The sequence below is a fragment of the Triticum aestivum genome, chromosome 1D (assembly GCF_018294505.1).
Source record: "Triticum aestivum cultivar Chinese Spring chromosome 1D, IWGSC CS RefSeq v2.1, whole genome shotgun sequence".
NCBI lineage: Eukaryota > Viridiplantae > Streptophyta > Magnoliopsida > Poales > Poaceae > Triticum > Triticum aestivum.
In genome coordinates this window covers 484,807,705-484,816,438 of record NC_057796.1, presented here as the reverse complement: position 1 = coordinate 484,816,438, position 8,734 = coordinate 484,807,705, and positions in this window count along the sequence as shown.

Below are 8,734 nucleotides of genomic sequence, written 5' to 3'. Positions count from 1 at the left end.
GTCTGGTAAGCCGTCAATTGAGGCACCTGCTCCGCCTCTTGCCGCGCTCTATCTTGGTCTGCTGCGTGACAGGCTCCGTTATAAGCCAGGCCATGGCCAGGGGGCGGGTCATGGCGTCGGACGTTACTTGAGCCGGTCGCTGAGACCATGTGCCTGCTGTAACTCGGGCTCCGGCCCGGACGAGGGGTCGAGTGGATCCTATCCCGGCTGTAGGAGTACGCCTCTTGCTGCGCCAGTGCCGTCTGAAGGAGTTCCCTGACCCGGCGGGTTTCAATAGCCGTCGGAGAGTCGCCGTCAACTGGGAGAGCCGCCAGCCGTGCTGCCGCAGCGACCATGTTCTCCAGCGGGTTATTATAATGACCCGGGGGTGTTGGCACATACTGAGGCGGGGCAGGGGGCACCTGGGGAGGCCCCATCACTCGTGGCTGAATAGGGGGCCCAGACCCGGGCGCTATGACCCCTGGCGGGTTACTAGACCCTGCACCTGGCGTGTTGAAGAGGTTGCGTGGATCGTAAACCGGCGGGAGCCGAGATTGGGTCTTTTGATGCCTCCTTCTCATGACCTCATTGGACGCGTTCTGATCCATCGTGAGTTGGAAGGACTGCGCCTGGATCAACTGAGTTTGGGCATCGAGAGCCGCCCTCTCCGCAGCCATCCTGATCCCTTACGCTGCAAGGTCCTCCTTAGCTTTCACTAGATCCAATTTTAACTGTGCCACCTCCGCATCATGCTGAGCTTGATCCGCCGGGTCAACCGTGGCGGTTAACAGGGCCGTCATCTTGTCCGTGAGATCCATCAGTGCCTGAGCCGGAGAAGGCACCGGGTTTCCCGCTCCAGCAGCGGGGTTCTGAACAGGCTGTGCACCGGCCATAAAGATTCCCACCCGGCTTGGCGGCTCAAATAGGTCCGGAATACTGTCACCATCGGAACAACCCATGAGCCTGCCATCTTGAAGTTGATACAACGAGTTTGACTCATCCGCGGCCGACTCGCCGTCAGAGTCGGCGGCCGTCTCATCACCAGATCCAGATCGATCAGAGAGTCCTCCGTGGATACACCCCACAAAAGCATGCCTTAAGGCAGGCCGGGCCCGGGCGGGTCGTGCACGCTCAGCCTTCTCGATGGGATCGGCGCAGAGATCCGGCTCACCAATCTTGCCAATGAAGACATGAATTCCGCCGAAGGGGACCCGGTACCCGTACTCAATTGAGCCGGCGTCGGGGCCCCAGTTTGCATCGTCGATGTAGAGCTTTCCGCGACGACTCTTGGTCATCTGGCCCACTGCGTATCCCTTGAGCCCTTCGAAGCTGCCCTTCAAGAACTCAAATCCACCATGTGCTGGCCCCACGGTGGGCGCCAACTGTCGTGGAATTGTCACGGCAGATGTCCTCGAGCTAGGACTTAGTCGTGGAGCCATCGCTACTAGGAAGCTTGAAGGGGTTGAGCGGGACAAGGAACACGAGGGTTTATACTGGTTCGGCCCCTTACGGTGAAGGTAAAAGCCTACGTCCAGTTTGCGGTGGTATTGATTAGGGTTTCGATGACCAGGGAGCTTAACTGCTATGCCTGGCTCTCGTCGAGATTGTTCTTGTCCCTAAACCGCTGCCGGGTCGTCCCTTTATATAGGAAGGCTGACGCCCTGCAGCTCTCAGAGTCTCGGCCGGCTCATAAGAGTGTCCGGCTCGGACTCTTAACTATTCTTGCCTTACACTACAAGTTCTACCATAATAATGATTGTAACTACGGGCCTTAAGCCATATCCGGGTCTTAAGCCCATCTTCGGCCCACCGTCTTTAAGCTTGGCGTCGGGCTTCTGGCAATGACCATTAGAGTAACCCGGCCCCTCCTGGCGGGTAACTCTAAGGTCTATATCCTCAACACCATCCGCAGTTTTTTTGTTCCAGAGGCAATGTCTTCGGATTTTGTCCAGTTGAGCAAGGATTTTTGGCGGTAGTCGCATGGTGCCCATCGGATAGATAGCGAGCGATGTAATGAGCGAATTGAGCAAGGCCAATCTTCCAGCATGCGACATGAGGGACATGGCCGCAGTAATTTTTCTTTCAGCTTTGCACACAAAAGGTGTCATATCAAGAACCGAAGGGCGAGTGGTTCCTAAGGGCAAACCCAGGTAAGTAAATGGCATGTTGGCTTGAGCGCAACCAAAAATAGTGGCCAGATCATTGCATGTGCCCGCCGGTGTGTTAATAGGCACGAGAGTGGATTTATGAAAGTTGATCTTAAGTCCAATGGAGGTGGCGTAGTCTTCAAGAATTTGTTTCATCTTGGCCGCTTGGAGAAGACACGCAGGCAAGACAATGATAGTATCGTCCGCATATTGGATCACCGGGTACTTGGCATTGTTCTTGGAGGGATGGGGTGGTTGAGCAGACCTTGATCAAGCGCTTCATTAATGGCCGACTGCAAGAGATCAACTGCAATGACAAAAATGAGGGGAGACATGGGATCTCCTTGGCGCACTCCACACTTGCAATGAAATTGCCGACCAGGTACACCATTCAAGAGCACTGAAGACTTGCCGAAAGAGAAGATACTTTCCATCCAAGTGAGCCATTTAGGTGGGAAGCCCATTTTTCTCATGATCAGGAGCATTGCAGAATGTTCAATGGTATCGAAGGCTTTGGCAAAGTCTAGTTTCAGGAGGACAATTTCTTTCTTGGAAGCTTGACATTGGTGTATGTATTCGAAGGCCCAGGCCAAACAGTCGTGAATGGATCATCCATGAAGAAAGCCATATTGATTTTGATGCACCAGTTTGAGGATAATGTTCTGAAGGCGATTGGCCAGGATTTTAGTGATCAGCTTCAGGCAGCAGTTCAGGAGAGTGATGGGCCAAAAATCATTGACAGTGTCAGGCGAGTTGGTCTTTGGGATCAATGTGGTATAGCCAGCATTGATGCTCTCCACATTTAGGTCACCCCAATGAAACTCCTCACATAAAAGATAGAAATCCTCTTTGAGGATGGGCCAACAAGCTTTCAAGAACGCCCCATTGAAGCCGTCAGGGCCGGGGGCACGGTCAGGTGGTATAGCCGCCACCACGTCATCAATCTCTTTATGTGTGAATGGAACCACAAGGTTGGCGAAGATCTCATCATCCTTGAGCAGATTGTCTAAGTTGAATTTCATGGGCAAAGGGTTAGCTTGTCCCATCCTAGACTTAAAGGCCTCAAAAAGTACAGATTCTTTCCCAACATGATCCTCCACAATCGCTCCATCGGCAGTTTTAAGAGAACTAATGCAATTCCTCCTGTAACGTTCAGTAGCGACAGTCTGAAAAAATTTCGAGTTCTCATCTCCAAACTGAATCCATCTGATGGTGCATCGTTTCCTCCAGTAATCTTTTTGGTATTGAAGGAGTCTCAGAAGGTGTTTTTTGAGAATATTGCGGAAGTTTCTCTCTGGAGTAGTAAGATGTCGGTGATCTTCAATGTTATCCAATTCCAGGAGGGCTTTGTTAGTGTTTTCACTGGCAACAGTGAGGCGGGAGATTTTCTTACTCCAATGTTTGAGTGCATATCTCACAACCTTGAGTTTTTGCCCAATTTTTGCAGCCTGGTTGGAACGTTTATTGTGTTTAATGGGTTTGTTCCAAGCCTTTTCCACCACCTCCATGAAACCAGGGTGAGTGATCCAATATGATTCAAACCTGAAAAGTTTACTTTTTGGGATCGTTGTATGAATGATCACAGAGCAAGGAGTATGATCAGAGACGGGTTTCCCTAGCGGGTTCACCATTGTATTTGGAAAAGAAAGAGTCCAGTGGAGCGTGGTGAAAATCCAATCAAGCTGTTCAAGAAGTGGTTGTTGTTGCATATTGGACCAAGTGTACGCTCTACCTTGATTGGCAAATCAGTAAGGTTTTGCTCACGAATGAAATCATTAAAGGTGAACATATCCTGAACACTGCCACCCGGCTTGTTGCGATTGTCAGGCGATCGGATGTAGTTAAAGTCGCCAAGAATAAGCCAGTCTTCGGAACTAGGGATATTCAAATCAAATAACCAGCTGGTAAAAGAAACTCGAGGCTCACCTTGACAAGGGCCGTATACATTGACGAGCTTCCAACAGTGATTAGATTGCGTGGAAGTGAACTCTACTCCTAACGCAAAATTCTCAGACAAAAAGACCCAGCCCATGAAAATGCTGCTATCCAAATCGTAATGATGCCACCGGAAGCGCCATGCGAAGGAATAAACGCAAACTGATCAAAACGTCGGGGACATAAAGATTTTAAGGTAGCAGCATCAAAGGAGGGCATTTTGGACTCCTGTAAGCAAATCACAGCGCAACCACTACTCCGGATCGCATTACCAAGCGCTAAATGTTTCTCAGGTGCATTAAGACCGCGAACATTCCAGCAAAGTACATTCCAGTCGCACAAAATCATCGAGGAAATAAAAGTTCAGATAACTGCAGAAACGCTAGTAAAAAACCCGCCTACTCTTCAGACAGAGCCGAAGTAGTAAGCTCTTCAGCAGGTACGGTGCAAAGATCAGTACCAATGGCCTGCAGAGTGGCAATGGGTGTTGGAGGGGGCAAAGCTGGAGCTGCATCATCATTGCTTGAGGTCGTAGGTGTAGGTGCCGCAGGGTTGGCGTCTTTAGAGATCTCCAGAGCAGCAGGTATAACACGAGGTTTGACCTTGGACTTGGCAGGGCGCGCGTGAGAAGTATTAGTGACCCGGAAACCATCATATTTGTTGGTTCTGTTGCTTCGACGCAGGGTAGCGGTGTCGATCGGGGCAAGCACCTTACCTTTGCGCTGTTTCAGAGCTTGTGCAGTGGTTGGCAAAGAGCTCGATCCCTCCTCAGGCAGCAGAAGAGGAGCTTCAACAGGTAGGGGCAGAGAAGCCTCAACAGGCAGTGTCATAGAAGCCTCAACAGGCAGGGACAAAGCTGTCAACATGGGTTCAGACACAACAGTTTCCAGTGGGGCAGAAAGTGGGAGTGCAACAGTAAGGTTCACATCATCAGAGCTGGTGATTTCCTCCAAGTGTGCAGATGACTCTGTAGGGAGTGAAGTATCCGCAGACTGCAAAATCATTGTCAGGGGAGTGTGTGCAGCAATCAGACTTGCCTGAGCAGTAGAGGTCACCACTTGAGCTTGAGAAAACTGAATGATTCCACCTGAAAGGGCCACTTGCATTTCCACCTGAATAGTTTCCTGTCTGAAGCCAAGACCTGAGGCCCATGGTCCAAAAGCAGCCACTAGCGGGCGCAGAGCAGAGAACAGAGCCATATTAAGTTGTTGGCAAGGGACTGGGTTATTCAGCAAGAGAGACATGAGCATATCGCCTTGCGCGGACAGACCAAAGCGCAGACCCTGATTGTGGACTTCAACAGAAACTATGAGCACATCATCGTGAGTCTGAGAAACATCCGGTGCGTTGAGCACAATCATATCCACCGAATGCACTGAGTCAGAGTCATCAGAGCTCGTGATCGAGTCGTGCCAAGCTTGCAGCGCATTGTCCGTGACATTGTTGTCAGGTACAATGCCATCCTGCACTTGCAGGCCCTGAGCCGCGAGCCAAGCCTGAAAGTTCATGAGAAAAGGCGGCAGTTGAGGCAATGGTGGTGCTGGAGGCACTGGCCATTCTCCCCATCCTCCATTATCTTGATTGTTCTGAGCTGCTGGTCCATTCGGTGCGCCATTGGGGGGGGGCTGCGTTCTGCACTAGCCAGTTGTGCACCTGTTGCTGGTACAGTTGCTCCACCGTCAGATGGGGGCCAGACTGAGGATGTGGGTTCCCGTCAGGTGGCGGTGGTTCCTCGCCGGCCGGCAGCACCTCAGGAAGGAGCCCATTCCAATCATTGCTCCTGAGGATCATAATCTGGACAGTCCAGCAATCTCTCGCACCGCCAAGCTGCCAAACAACAAAACTTTTGGGCACAAGACGCATGTTCAGAACTCTTGCCTTAATCAGCATGAAATGGCGATCTTGGCGGGGATTGTACCAAGAGACCAGAGCACCAAAACTGCCAAGGGACTTGTTGATGTAATAATCAGTTTGGTAATCGTAAGGAAATCCAAAGTACATCAACCAAATCTCAGGTCCAAAAGTGGTGGTACGGCGATTGAGCGCTTCATGGTGGGGTACGAAAGTGATAAGCAGATCTTCATCCTCAAGTTCTAATGGCGTGGCAATAGCAGTATCACGGATGAAGGAGTCCACAAATCCAAAAATTCCGATTCCAAAGGGGTGGTCTCTTACTTCAGTGGTGAAAAGCTGAGCCTCGTGGAGCAGACCTTGGATTGCCTGACGGATAGAAGCACGGCGATGCAGCGGGTACTCACTGGTCTCCGCAATGGCCAGATAGTCGTGGTTGAGCGGCGGAATGGGGCCAACCACCATCCCGCTGCAGACGACACGAATGGTCCGCCCCGGTTCGACGGCGAAGCCCGGCGGCAGGAACGGCACAGGGTTGAGGGGATAGTTCGCCATGGCGGAGGAGCAGAGGGAGAGCGTCTTGGGTAGCGGGTGTGACAGAGGTGGCGAATGGCAGGCGCGGGGCGGTGACGATTGAGGAAACCGAGCAGAAGAGGAAGCGTGCGGGGTATTTTTGGTATTAGAGGGAGTTTTAGGAATCCATTTCCATCGCTCGAGCCACCGCTTCCGTCTACAGGATTGTGCCACGTGGCCATAGTGCCCACAAGCTGCACACCGAACGTTAGATTTATTTTTGGGTTTCCTTTGGTGCAACACAACGGCCGAAGGAAAGCTGGAGGAATTGATAATGGGCGGGTTCGCTGCCTTATTTGGTCCGAGATGCGCTATAGGAATCCGGGCCAGGCAATTTCTTGCCTTGTGATCAGGAGTGGAGCAGTGAATACAAATCACCCGAGGCGGGCAATGGATCTTCTGGTGCCCCCATTGTAGGCAACGTGAACACAAAACTGCCCAATTTTTGTCAATCAGATCAATATCTTCCTCGGTATATCCAGCCTGGGCCCAATCCATCTTATAATGGGCCGATAGACAAGGCGGCCAATGAGAATGGGCTGGGGCATATTTGAAGGCCGATTTGAGAAAACACTGTGGCGGGTGAGGATAGGACCTATTAATGGGGCAACTAAAGCTGCCCAAACGGAGAAACTCTGTATCTCTTTCATCCTCCAATTGCGCTTGACGGGCATATTTCTCCATTAAGGATAATGAAGATGATTCCGCAATAACCGGGGGCAATTTGTCCGTTGCCAAAAAAGAGCCAAATTGAATTTGAATTCCATGATTTTGTTCTGGAGCAGAGGATGACGAAGCCTCATGAGCATGAGAATTGGAAAAAACCATATGATCAATAGGCTTCAAAGCAAATTTGCTTAGCTCGATCATAGAAGAGGCAAATACCGAAGAACCCGATTTCAGAAACCCCAAATTTGATTTAATAGCCAAAGGATGTCTGGTAGTTAACTCCGGTAGAACTTCATCTGCATGCCAACTCAAAGTAGGCGAGGGGATACGATTGAAACGGCCATTGAACAGATGAAAGTGGCAAATGAAATCTGGCGAAATGCGGTCCTTAAGGCCGTAGATGAAATGTCCCACCTTGTTGTTGGCCACCGAGAAACGAAAAGCTCGGGGATTAATCTTATGCACTTTGAAGCCCGCGCTAAAACCCCCAATGCAACATTGGAGAGCAAGACCCACAGATTGTGGGAAGGAGGCCGATGAAAACGTAACCACAAGAAAGAACTCCTTGGGGTCTCGAGAGGGGGAGAAATGCACCGTGGAACCGAACTTTCTTCTCACCTGATCCGCCAGGGCTAAGCCAGGGGCAAAGTCCCAATGCAAGAGTCCTTCCATCTTGAATCAGATTAGAGATCGCCATGATTGTTGGTGGAGCAGGTGGAGGATGGGAGGGAGAGGAGAGGAGAGATGGGAGACGCCATGTGGTGCCAAGTGCCTTATTGCCTAGAAATATGTTTGCAAACCTAATTTTTTTTGGTGGTTTACGCATTGAAAATCTTGCATGTTCAGAACAACTCTTCTTATGAAATTTGTCTTCAAACTACATTCTTCACATGGTAGACCTTGGGTCCACTGGTTTACTTCACAACACCCACTACACCTCCCCCAATCAAGCAACCATTATTACTTGCTCATAAAATTCACGAGCGTTCACCCGCCTAGGCTACAGAAAAATCTCCTTTGTCTCATCGGTAATGGCCTCCATTCATTCTTCTGAACTGATACCTGGCTCACCCGCCATCCCCTGGCCGTAGAATCCCAAACCTAATTTTCCCACTCCAAAACCAACCGGCCTTAGTATCACATGTTTTATAGAATAGTTTACTTGCTAACCTGTAAAATCACCTAACCCATGTTGGTACAGCAGAGTTGGAGGTGTTGCTTTCATTGTTGCAGGATTTAAGTTTCGAGAACCAATCGAACCGGAGATTTCCCCAACCATGGGCTCGACTTCTCCTCCAAAGAGGCTTACTCGCAGCTCATGGTTGAAGACGCCATTGACCATGATGCTGATTACATCTGGTCCTCAAAAGCTACTGTAAAACTGAAGGTTTTAGCTTGGCTACTCTTCCGCGACAGGCTCAACACCAAGGCAAATATTTTTCAGAAGTACATGGGCCATAACAGCGCGTGCCCTTGGTCCTTGGTCCTTGGCCATTTGGCAATGACCGGGGCAGCGTCCTACTTGCCATTCTTTGAAAGATTTGGGACTCATGTAACAAAAATTTAACGCAATGAGTCTC